We start from the raw sequence: 9,830 nt of genomic DNA, 5'->3' as shown, positions 1-9,830 counted from the left end.
AACATCACTCTTCATCAGCTCTCCAACAGGGTGATCATCATCAGAATTAAGAGCCCTAGCCATCTCATATGGCTCCGAATCATGCATAATTTCAACACTATTGGAGCCACGGAATCCATCTCCAAAGTGCACTTGCGCAGCAACAGGGGGCATATCCACATTCTTAGGAATGTCTCCTGCAACATCAGTAGAGAAATAAGAAAAGAATGAAAGAAATAGATGTAAGGAACAGGATAAGCTCCCAAAGATCATGTGGTTAAGACACTTACTCAGATGATTCTATGTCAAAGGGATCTCATAAGGAGGATCTACCACGGAAACATGAGTCTGACAACCATCTCCAACTACCGCATTGGGGGCAGATTGAGCATCAGGAACCATAGGTGCAATCTCCACATGTAGATAAGGTTCCAGAATGGGAGGATTGATGTGTGCCTGATGATCTATTGCTAGGGTAAACCCATGAGGGATGGGATCAACTAACACCCGACGCACAACCACGTCTAAACATTGCAGCTGGCTCTTCATAGCCGATCTCACATAGTTCTCCTACTGATTCGCACAACCAATTGAGATCATTCGCCTGAAGATGTTGGGAGGAGAACCTAGGTGCAGTACACCATCAACTATAATGCCATCATCTCCAAGGCAATGCAACTCCTCTCGAGCCCTTGCAACCATCTCACTAAATGAAGGCCTGTCATTGAATAGCACAGGCACGCTTTGCATGTCAACAAACTCAACATATCCATAGTGATCACTTTCAACGGTGCCTCCATGATATATGGTCACTAGGTTATCCATCTAGTTCAAACACGTAACAAAACACATGTCCTTTAGTCCAAATTAGACGATAGATAGTACCTAACAAGTACTTTCTAACTACAAACTAAGTAAATAAGATAATAACTACGTATATATATACAGTGTACTTACTAAATAGCTAGATCATATTTAGTTAACTAAATATGTAACTACATATCTAAGTAGCTATCTAACTATATCTATGTACCTATATATCTATGTTTCTATCTATCTACATATATATCTCACTAGATCACTAACTAAATCAACTACCTGAGTCATCACATTAACTAGTAAATAACAAATGCCAACTAAGTAGGTACATTGCATATTCATAATTTTTACCTTTCCAACGACTGATCTGCGGACGTCGATGGAGTCACAGCAAACGATGGGCGTGGGACAGGCTGACGATCCGGGCTGGCGGTGGCACGGCCAGCCGCTACAGGTGGTAGGGTCGACGGTGGCATGACCAACGACAATGGTGGCGCGTAGCGGGCATGGGATACCCGAGGCTCTGCGTGGCGAGTCTGGCATGACGGGTGTCGCTACAGAAAGTGACCAACTAGTAAATATTTGTAGTTTTGTTGTACGTTGTGATCGGAGGTGGCCTAACACACAATGACACATGATTTATACTAGTTCAGGCAACATGCCCTACGTCCAGTCAGGGTCGGTCGGTGACTTTATTCCTAAGCCCAAGTGCTCAAAGTCTATAGTGGGGGTACAAATGAGAAGGAGGAAGAAGGTGGGATACAAGAGGTTCGGTTGTCTCTGACCGGAAGGGTCACGGTCGGAACTGAGTGGTCCTGCGGTTGGGAGTGTTGATGTTGATCTAGTGGGTCTTAGCTTCAAGAAGTCGATCTCCCCTTCAGGGAAGGGAGCGCATTCCCTTTTATAGATGAAGGGGATGGCTTTATAGGTGAGAGGGGGAGAGTATAGATATTTCTAAGTCATGCTGCCTACGGTGATGAAAACTGGATAATGGTTGAAGCCCCCCAATACTGTCGATGTCGTTGTAGGATGTTGGACATGCACGGGAGGTCAAGCTATCTTCTTCAGGAAGGATGATGCCAGTACCTGCAAAATACTTCTTGATGCCTAGTGGCATGTGAGGAGCCATGCTATGTTCACCCGATATGGCAAATCCTGGAGCCCATACCGCGATCGATGTCTAGAGACACACGGGGGGCTTACCATATGGGAGTTTCTAGCGGCCCCTACAATACTTTGTGTTAGGGTGGCTGTAGAGCACTGCTTCATGCAGGGTATGGTTCCTGGTACAGTGGTGTTGACTTGTGAGCCATGCCTTGCCTTTCTCCGCACGCCTTCTGGTTCTTTCCGAACGGGCGTCCTCGGTCGGATGGTCCCCAGTCGGTTCTGGCGCGCCAGTCGGAGAATAGTGATGGTGGTGTTTTTCTATGAATCCCGGTCAGAGACACGGGGTCGGAGTCGGAGGCGGTCCTCGGGTTAGGCTTTTCGAGTGGAGGCCGTGCGGAGGCAGCCGAGGCCTAACGCTAGCGCTCTGATCGGAGAGGCCGTTCGAAGCTAGCCTGAGCCTGAGCTAGTGCTCCGGTCAGAGAGATGGGCCAAAGGCGGCCTGGGCCTAAAGCGAGTGCTTCGGTCTGTTCGTTTTAGACTTTTGGGCCGGTCCAGAAGAAAGAAAGGCTATTTTCCTATGCCGAGCCCTGGCGTAGAAGCCGGTCCCCGAGGGACCCCAGGTTTATGAACCTGATAGGAGCCCCCGAGCCCTCAGGCGATTCGGGTAGAATCGTCCGGGGGATTTTTGTCTTACCGGCGAGTGTGCGCAAGCACACCTACGGGTGTAGCCCTCGAGCCCCAGGCGGTTTGCGCCAAACCGGTTGGGGGTGTTGTCTCAGCAGGCGTGTATGCATGTTTTTTAGTTTGAGACAGAATCTTATTTTACCATGGCATCGTTGTGCAGCTGAGGTGTTTTTAAGCACGGGGATTGGATTGAGATAGAACTTAATGATCCCGGCGTCAGTGCGCGCCGGGGATCGGACGAGGAAGTTTTTAGTTTTTAAAACAAGCCCTGGCGTTGGTGCGTACCGTGAATAGAAATAACTTAGTTTTGGATGCAACAGAGTTCGATCTTTGGCGTCGGTGCATGCCGTGGGATCAGGTAAGGTGGAGTTGCGAGTAGACACGGACGTCGGTGCTCGCCGTGGATCGAAAGAGTTAGTTTTAGTTAGTGAAGCCGTTTGAAGCTGTTACGCGAGTTAAGGAGTCATGGTCCCAAGCCGTAGCTGGATGTCGCCTATCCCGTCGATGTGAATTAGGGAGTCACGGTCCCAAGATGTAGCCGAATATCGCCTATCCCGTCGACGCGAATTAAGGAGTCACGATCCCAAGCCGTAGCCGGATGTCGCCTATCCCATCGACGTGAGTTCAGAGTCGTGGTCCCATGGCGTTTAAACCCCCGAGCCCTATCGGGCCTTCATGGGGGCTGTGAGTCATTTTTGCGTAACCCCATCTGGTTCCTCACAACCGGAGGGGCTAAGTTTCGTCGCCTGTGAGCTCACTAACGGGTGTGATCGAGAATTTGGGTCCGTCGTTCGTGACGGGGTCGGCATAGCCCTCTTGTGGCATTCCACTACTCCTTTACCTACAGCTCAATAGATGCCTAGGTCGTTCCATAGACCGACCCGGGTGGCCTGATGGCCTCCCCTCGATGGAGATTCTATGGGCTTGGCGAGAGGTTCAGGATCGAACGAGAAGGTTGATATGACCCGGTTTGCCAGACCGGGTGAAGGCCGCACGGTGCTCATCTACGGTTTTCTCCCCTGGCTCTGTTTGGTCGCTCATGTCGAATGAGGCAAGCCACCGCTTTGTGGCACAACACGAAGCGTTTTGGTGCATTTCGCTGCATATGCAATGCTTAGTTCCCGAGCCCCTAGGCGGTTCATGCCCTAACCATCCGGGGGGTTTAGGCGTATGAGATGAATGCGTGTATGGATGTATGAATGATTTGTAATGAAATAGAGGGGCTTTGATGGTGTTTTACCTTGAAGATTGGAGCGATGGGGTTCGAAGAGCTCCAGTCGAAAACGCCCGTCCGAGACCTGCGCTTGTCAATTGTGGGTTAGCTCTCGTGTGAACAGTTTTGTATTTAATGAACACATGCTTACCTTGATGACCTAATAGACGGGGTTTGGAGAGCTTCAGTTGGAAATGTCCAACCAGGACCCGTGCTCGTCATTTGAGACGGAGTCAGCATGGCCTGCATGGGGCGCCCCTTCGCTTCCTACCTGTATCTCACGTACTTATCCTGAGTGAATCGATCGACTCAGGAGGTCGGTTGGTCTCTCGGCTGAGATTTTGTGTGGTGGTGGTGCCTGCACGACTGGAATGACGGGGTTCGAAGAGCTTCAGTCAAAAACATCCGACCGGTACCTGTGCTTGTCAATCGTGGGTTAGCCCTTGTGTGAATAGTTTTGTATTTTATGAACACATGCTCACCTTGGTGACCTAAGAGATGGGGTTTGGAGAGCTCCAGTTGAAGACGTATGACCGGGACTCTGACGACCTGTCCATCGATGTCTATCCTTACCCGTCATTCTAGTTCCTTTAGGTCTGGCCTAGGGAAGTGGGGAGTCGCCTGCGTACAGTGGCGCTTCGGCTCCTGTGCCTATCATGTGGTAGTGGTTGATCATGCGGTAGTGGTGGGCCATGGCCAGGCCATGTTCCATCTGATCAGGAGCCGTTCCATCAAGCAGGGCACGTCTCATCGATCAGGGGGTGTCCCATCTGCATTAAATGGAAAGAGAGAGATAGAGAGAGAGAGTTTCTCGCCCCACCGCTTCACCTTCCTGATCGGTACGCCCTTTCCTAGCCGCTGGTCCCTTTCCTTTAAGTAGGAGAAGAGAGAGGGTGTTCGCCTCATTCTTTTGCCTGTTCGTCGTCTGCCACCGTTGCCTTTCTTTTTCCTCCTCGTCGAGAGTGTTCCTAAGAGCTGCGGAGGTTTTTAGGAAAGGAAGGGGGAGAGAGCAAGGGAGAAGAGAACTCACCAGAATGTTGGACTGGAGGTCGTCCACCGTGAGGGCGTTAGTGCTAGAGGTGTTCATCGTGAAGGCGTTCCTATCACCACGGGAGGTGGCGCACTGGAGGGTCCCTGGGAAGGAGGAGTTCCCGCAACCTCGTCCCGATGAGGTGGTGTCTTTCCTTACCTTCCATGAGCGTGGGCTAGGATACCCCGCACATTGGTTCCTACGCGGGCTCCTCAATGAGTGGGGTCTAGAACTGCAACACCTCAATCCGATGGGGGTGCTGCACATCGCTGGCTTTGTCACCGTCTGTGAGGCTTTCCTCGGGATGGAGCCGCACGTGGACCTCTTTCGGCTCTTCTTCTCTGGGAGAGTGATGGTGGACTGGAGTTTGGCCGAGATCACTCTGGTAGGAGGCTTCGCCCTGTAGAGGAAGCCGCGCATGGGAGGCTCGTATCTCGCGTACTCCCCATGTGATTCCAACCGGGGATGGCATGGGGAGTGGTTCTACATTAGGAATCCGGCGGGGGCGCCGTTTCCAGCGTTTATCGGCGAGAGGCCGGTGAAGCAAAAGAGTTGGTCATGGGGCTATGCCCACATAGAGAGGCACAAGGTGGAGGTCATCGAGGAGGAGCTCCGGAAGCTTGTAAGGGATGGCCTCGACGGGGTGCGGGTGTTCCACACCCTTTACCACCGCTGGGTCGCACCATTAGCGGAGAGGACGCACCCGATGTGGAAGTATGACAGCCAGTCGGACCCAGACCGTGCGTCGCCGGAGGAGCTATCGGACGATGAGATCTAGAGTCGCATCGGCCGAGTGCTGCAGCTGAGGCCTAAAGAGATGGTGGTGGGAAAACCCATACCATTTAATGCCTTGATCGTGCCCTCGCTGGTATGCTCCCTCACTTTGCTCATGCTTTTTCCTCTGCCCCTCTTCTTTTTTATTTCGGTTCATTCGTTCTGTAGGGGCTTGGGAGGTACAAGTCCTAGCCGCACCTTCCCAAGGGGCCGGCGGGTTGGGCATGGTAGGCCACCCAGAAGGAGGCGGCAGATGCCCGAAAGAAGAAGAGAACCAAGGAGGTTCAATAGAAAGAAGAGAAGAAGAAGGAGGTCGCCCGGCGCATGAAGGCTGGGGTACATAGGAGCGATGTCGAGTTGGAACTTGCGTCGGATGATCCTACAGATCTAGACGACATGGTCTTCTTCGACAAGGAGGAGAGTCGGGAGGTTGTCATGACCTCAGCGGTGCGTCGCGACCCCGCAGTGACGTCTGCTGGTGGGGAGCAGGAGGCCACGCAGCTGAAAGCTCTAGTTTGGTTTTGATGAATTGATGAAACCCTAAGTGCTAACCTAGTTTATCAAGTGATCATGAGATAGGTAGCACACTTCAAGTAGATAAGCCAATGAAGATCATAACATGACAATGGTGATGACATGGCGATGATCAAGGGCTTAAACTTGAAAAGAAGAAAGAGAAAAACAAAAAGCTCAAGGCAAAGGTATAATTTGTAGGAGCTATTTTGTTTTGGTGATCAAGACACTTAGAGAGTGTGATCATATTTAGGTTTGATAGCCGTACTATTAAGAGGGGTAAAACTCGTATCGGAATACAGTTATCAAAGTGCCACTAGATGTTCTAACTCATTGCATATGCATTTAGGATCTAGTGGAGTGCTAACACCCTTGAAAATATTTGTGAAAATATGCTAACACATGTGCACAAGGTGATACACTTGGTGGTTGGCACATTGGAGCAAGGGTGGAGAAGTTAGAAGTGAAAATAGAGCTGATGCCTGCGTCGGTCAAGTGATCGGACGCTGGATCCAAAAGCACCGGACGCTGACTGCCTACGTCCGGTCGCGTTGACGGGTGGTATAGAGGCTAGGGTTAACCACTAGACACTGGGCTGTGTCCGGTTGAGGTGGACCGGACGCGTCCGATCGAGGAAAACCAGGTTTCGACCCTTACTGTACTCGACCGGACGCTGAGGCTCCAGTGTCCGGTCAGTTTTGCCAGAGCGTCCGGTCAACTTCGTAGCCGTTAGAATCTGATGAATAGCGTTTGAAGCTGGTGACACATGGCGTCCATCAGTGGATCGGACGCTGAGGCCAGGGTCCAGTCAGTTGGACCGGAGCGTCCGGTCAGAGCGCAGTGTGCCCAGTGAAGGGGTACAACGGCTCTATTTCGTGGGGGCTTCTATTTAAGCCCCATGGCCAGCTGTGGCTCACATCTTTGGCCATTTTCATTGACACAGCAACCTTGTGAGCCTAGCCAAAGTCCTCCCACTCATCTCCATCATTGATTCATCATCATAGTGAGATTGGGAGTGATCCAAGTGCATTGCTTGAGTGATTGCATCTAGAGGCACTTGGTGTTTGTGTTTCGCTGCGGATTTTGCGTGTTACTCTTGGTGGTTGCCGCCACCTAGATGGCTTGGAGTAGCGAGGATCGTTGAGCAGAGGGTGGTGATTGTCTCCAGCTCCGATCATGGTGATTGTGAGGGGTTCTTGACCTTGTCCCTGGCGGAGAGCCAAAAGGTACTCTAGTGAATTGCTCGTGGCTTATGTGATCCTCATCTTGTGTTGGTTGTGCGGCACCCTATTGAGGGTTTAGCGTGTGAAGCCAATTAGCGCGTGAACCTCCAAGTGAGTGAATCGCCACAATGAGGAGTAGCTTGTCGGCAAGCAAGTGAACCTCGGTAAAAATCATTGTGTTCATCCTTTGATTCCGAGGTGAGTGGTCTCCATTGTTATTCATCCTTGTGATTGATTGGTTCACTCCTCTACACGGTGGTATAACTATCTTGATCACTCTCTTTATATTATCGCAAACTAGTTGATAAGCTCTTTAGTGTAACTAGTTGTGAGAGCTTGCTTGCTTGGTTGGTGTGGCTCTTTAGTTAGTCTTTGAGAGCACACTAACATAGAGTAGTGTCATACCTCTTGTGTGAATCAACACTATCTAAACTAGAATTATGGTAGGTGGCTTGCATTTTGAGTAGGCTAGCGCAACATTTGCTTCGCCTCATAATTGTCTAACCTTTTGTTAAGTGTTGTTGTAGAAATTTTTATTAGGCTATTCACCCCCCCCCCTCTAGCCATTAGGACCTTTCAGCAGCGCGCGGAGATTCCTGCATCGAAGAAGCATGTGGCTAGCGCAGACGCCGTTGGCGAGCGAGCGGCGAAGCGGACGCGGTCACCACGCCCCTCAGTGGCGTTGCCAGCTCCATCGTTGCCTGTGGCGGATGCGGCTGGACAAGCCGGGTGGTCCGAGGAGCGGCCCGGCGATTGTGCGGCGGCGGGACTGGTGTCGACGCCAAACTTGTGGCCAGAGGAGGCCCCGCCTGCCGTGAATGTGGCCGAACAGTCTAGGCGGTCTGAGGGGCAGACTGGCGCCTGGTCGATGTGCGACTCGTAGTTGGGGGACGCCCCGATCGCTGCTCTGGTCGGGGAGCCTTGAGCCAGAGGTCGTGGTGATCCACAGGCTAGGTAGGAGCAGGTTGGGTCGGCTCGGACCCCGTCCGAAGTGAGGGGGCATGGGTCATAGTCCGGGAGCAGTCCTCGTCCTATGGGCGCATCGAGGTCAGGGTCGGCCTTCAGAGTTGTGCTGCTCGCCACCCGGTATGTCTTTCTCCATTTTCTTTTGGTTTTTTGCTAGCTGAGCTTTTTGTTGGAGTGTGACTGACCCATACCTTCCGTCAGTGGCTTGGGGATGCCAGGGATGAGTATTGCCCCGACTACCGTGCAGGAGACCTGGAAGCCTGTTCTGCAGCATGTCACGGTGGCAAGACCTTCCGTTCTAGGGATGGTGCCCTCTGGCTTGGCTATTGAGGAGGCGGTGGCTGTGGCGTCGGTGTTAGCGGCGATCCTGGTGCCGATGGCGGCGGTGGCGGCGGAGGTGACTCTCACGGTGGAGGTGAGGGAAACCGAGCTTCCTGCCTTGCCGGGTAGAGGGTCGCGTGGCTCGCCCTTGCCATCGGAGCAGAAGGCGCCGAGGGACGACGTGGCTGGGCTAGGGTCGGGACACCCAATGACGGCCTAGGTCGACGAGGTGGTGGAGATCCTGTCTAATGATGAGGCGGATGTCCTGGTGGAGCCATCGGTGCCATTGCAGCAACCCACCAGTGATGTCACGGCAGAGCCATTGGTGCCGTCGCGGAGCCTGGTCGTGGTCCAGTCGGTGGCTGGGACCTCTAGTGGGCTGGTGGTGTCACCACGGGACTTGGCGGTGGCACGATTGGAGGCTGGGCCCTCCGACGAGGTGCCGGAGGGTGACCTGGAGTGGCCCTACCCTGAGCATCCAGCGAGCGCGTGGTTCATCCTTCGGGACTCCCAAGAGCATCAGCTCTAGGATATCTTCGGGGGGCAAGGGCACGTCGCGGTATCAGAACTCACCAAGCTGACGACACAGCTTGAAAGCGCCCAGAAGCGGGCTATGTTCACCCGGTAGTTGGTTGAGGGCGACATATAGCTCGCGGCAGAGGTGAGTTTCTGGTACTTGTCTTTTACCCCTGAATCCCTTGTCGGTTGTTTTTAGCGTGCTTACCTTTCATAGGAGATAAGGAAGACGTCATCCCGCCACTTTTTTCGGTCAGAGTACGCCTGGATGGCCAAGCTCGAGTGTCAGGCGGAGTCCGCTTGCTGTGAGTCCTAGGACCGGGCGGCCAAGGCAGCCACGGCGCGGGCGGAGGGGCAGCGTGTGGAGGAGCGGGTGACTACAGCCGAGCAAGGGCTCAAGGCGGCAAGGGCCCGCCAGGCGGAGACTGAGGCAGAGTTGCAGGCGTCACTAGCGAACACTGAGGTGGCACTTCAGGAGGCCTTGGTGGCCCTTGATCCAGAGCAGAGGGCCTAGTCAGAGGCGGATCGAGAGATGCGCGTGCTCTAGGGCCAGGTGATGGAGACGGAGGACGCGAGTGCCCGGCTGTGTGAGCAGGTGGCCCAGCTACGTGAGCAGGTGGCTTGGCAAGCAGAGGTTCTCTCCGCCCTTGATGCTTCTCGTGTTGGTATGTCCCCTTTTTGTATT

Source organism: Miscanthus floridulus, chromosome 14, assembly GCF_019320115.1.
Source record: "Miscanthus floridulus cultivar M001 chromosome 14, ASM1932011v1, whole genome shotgun sequence".
Taxonomy (NCBI): domain Eukaryota; kingdom Viridiplantae; phylum Streptophyta; class Magnoliopsida; order Poales; family Poaceae; genus Miscanthus; species Miscanthus floridulus.
The sequence above is the reverse complement of the archived record's forward strand: the minus strand, read 5'-3'. Positions refer to the sequence as shown.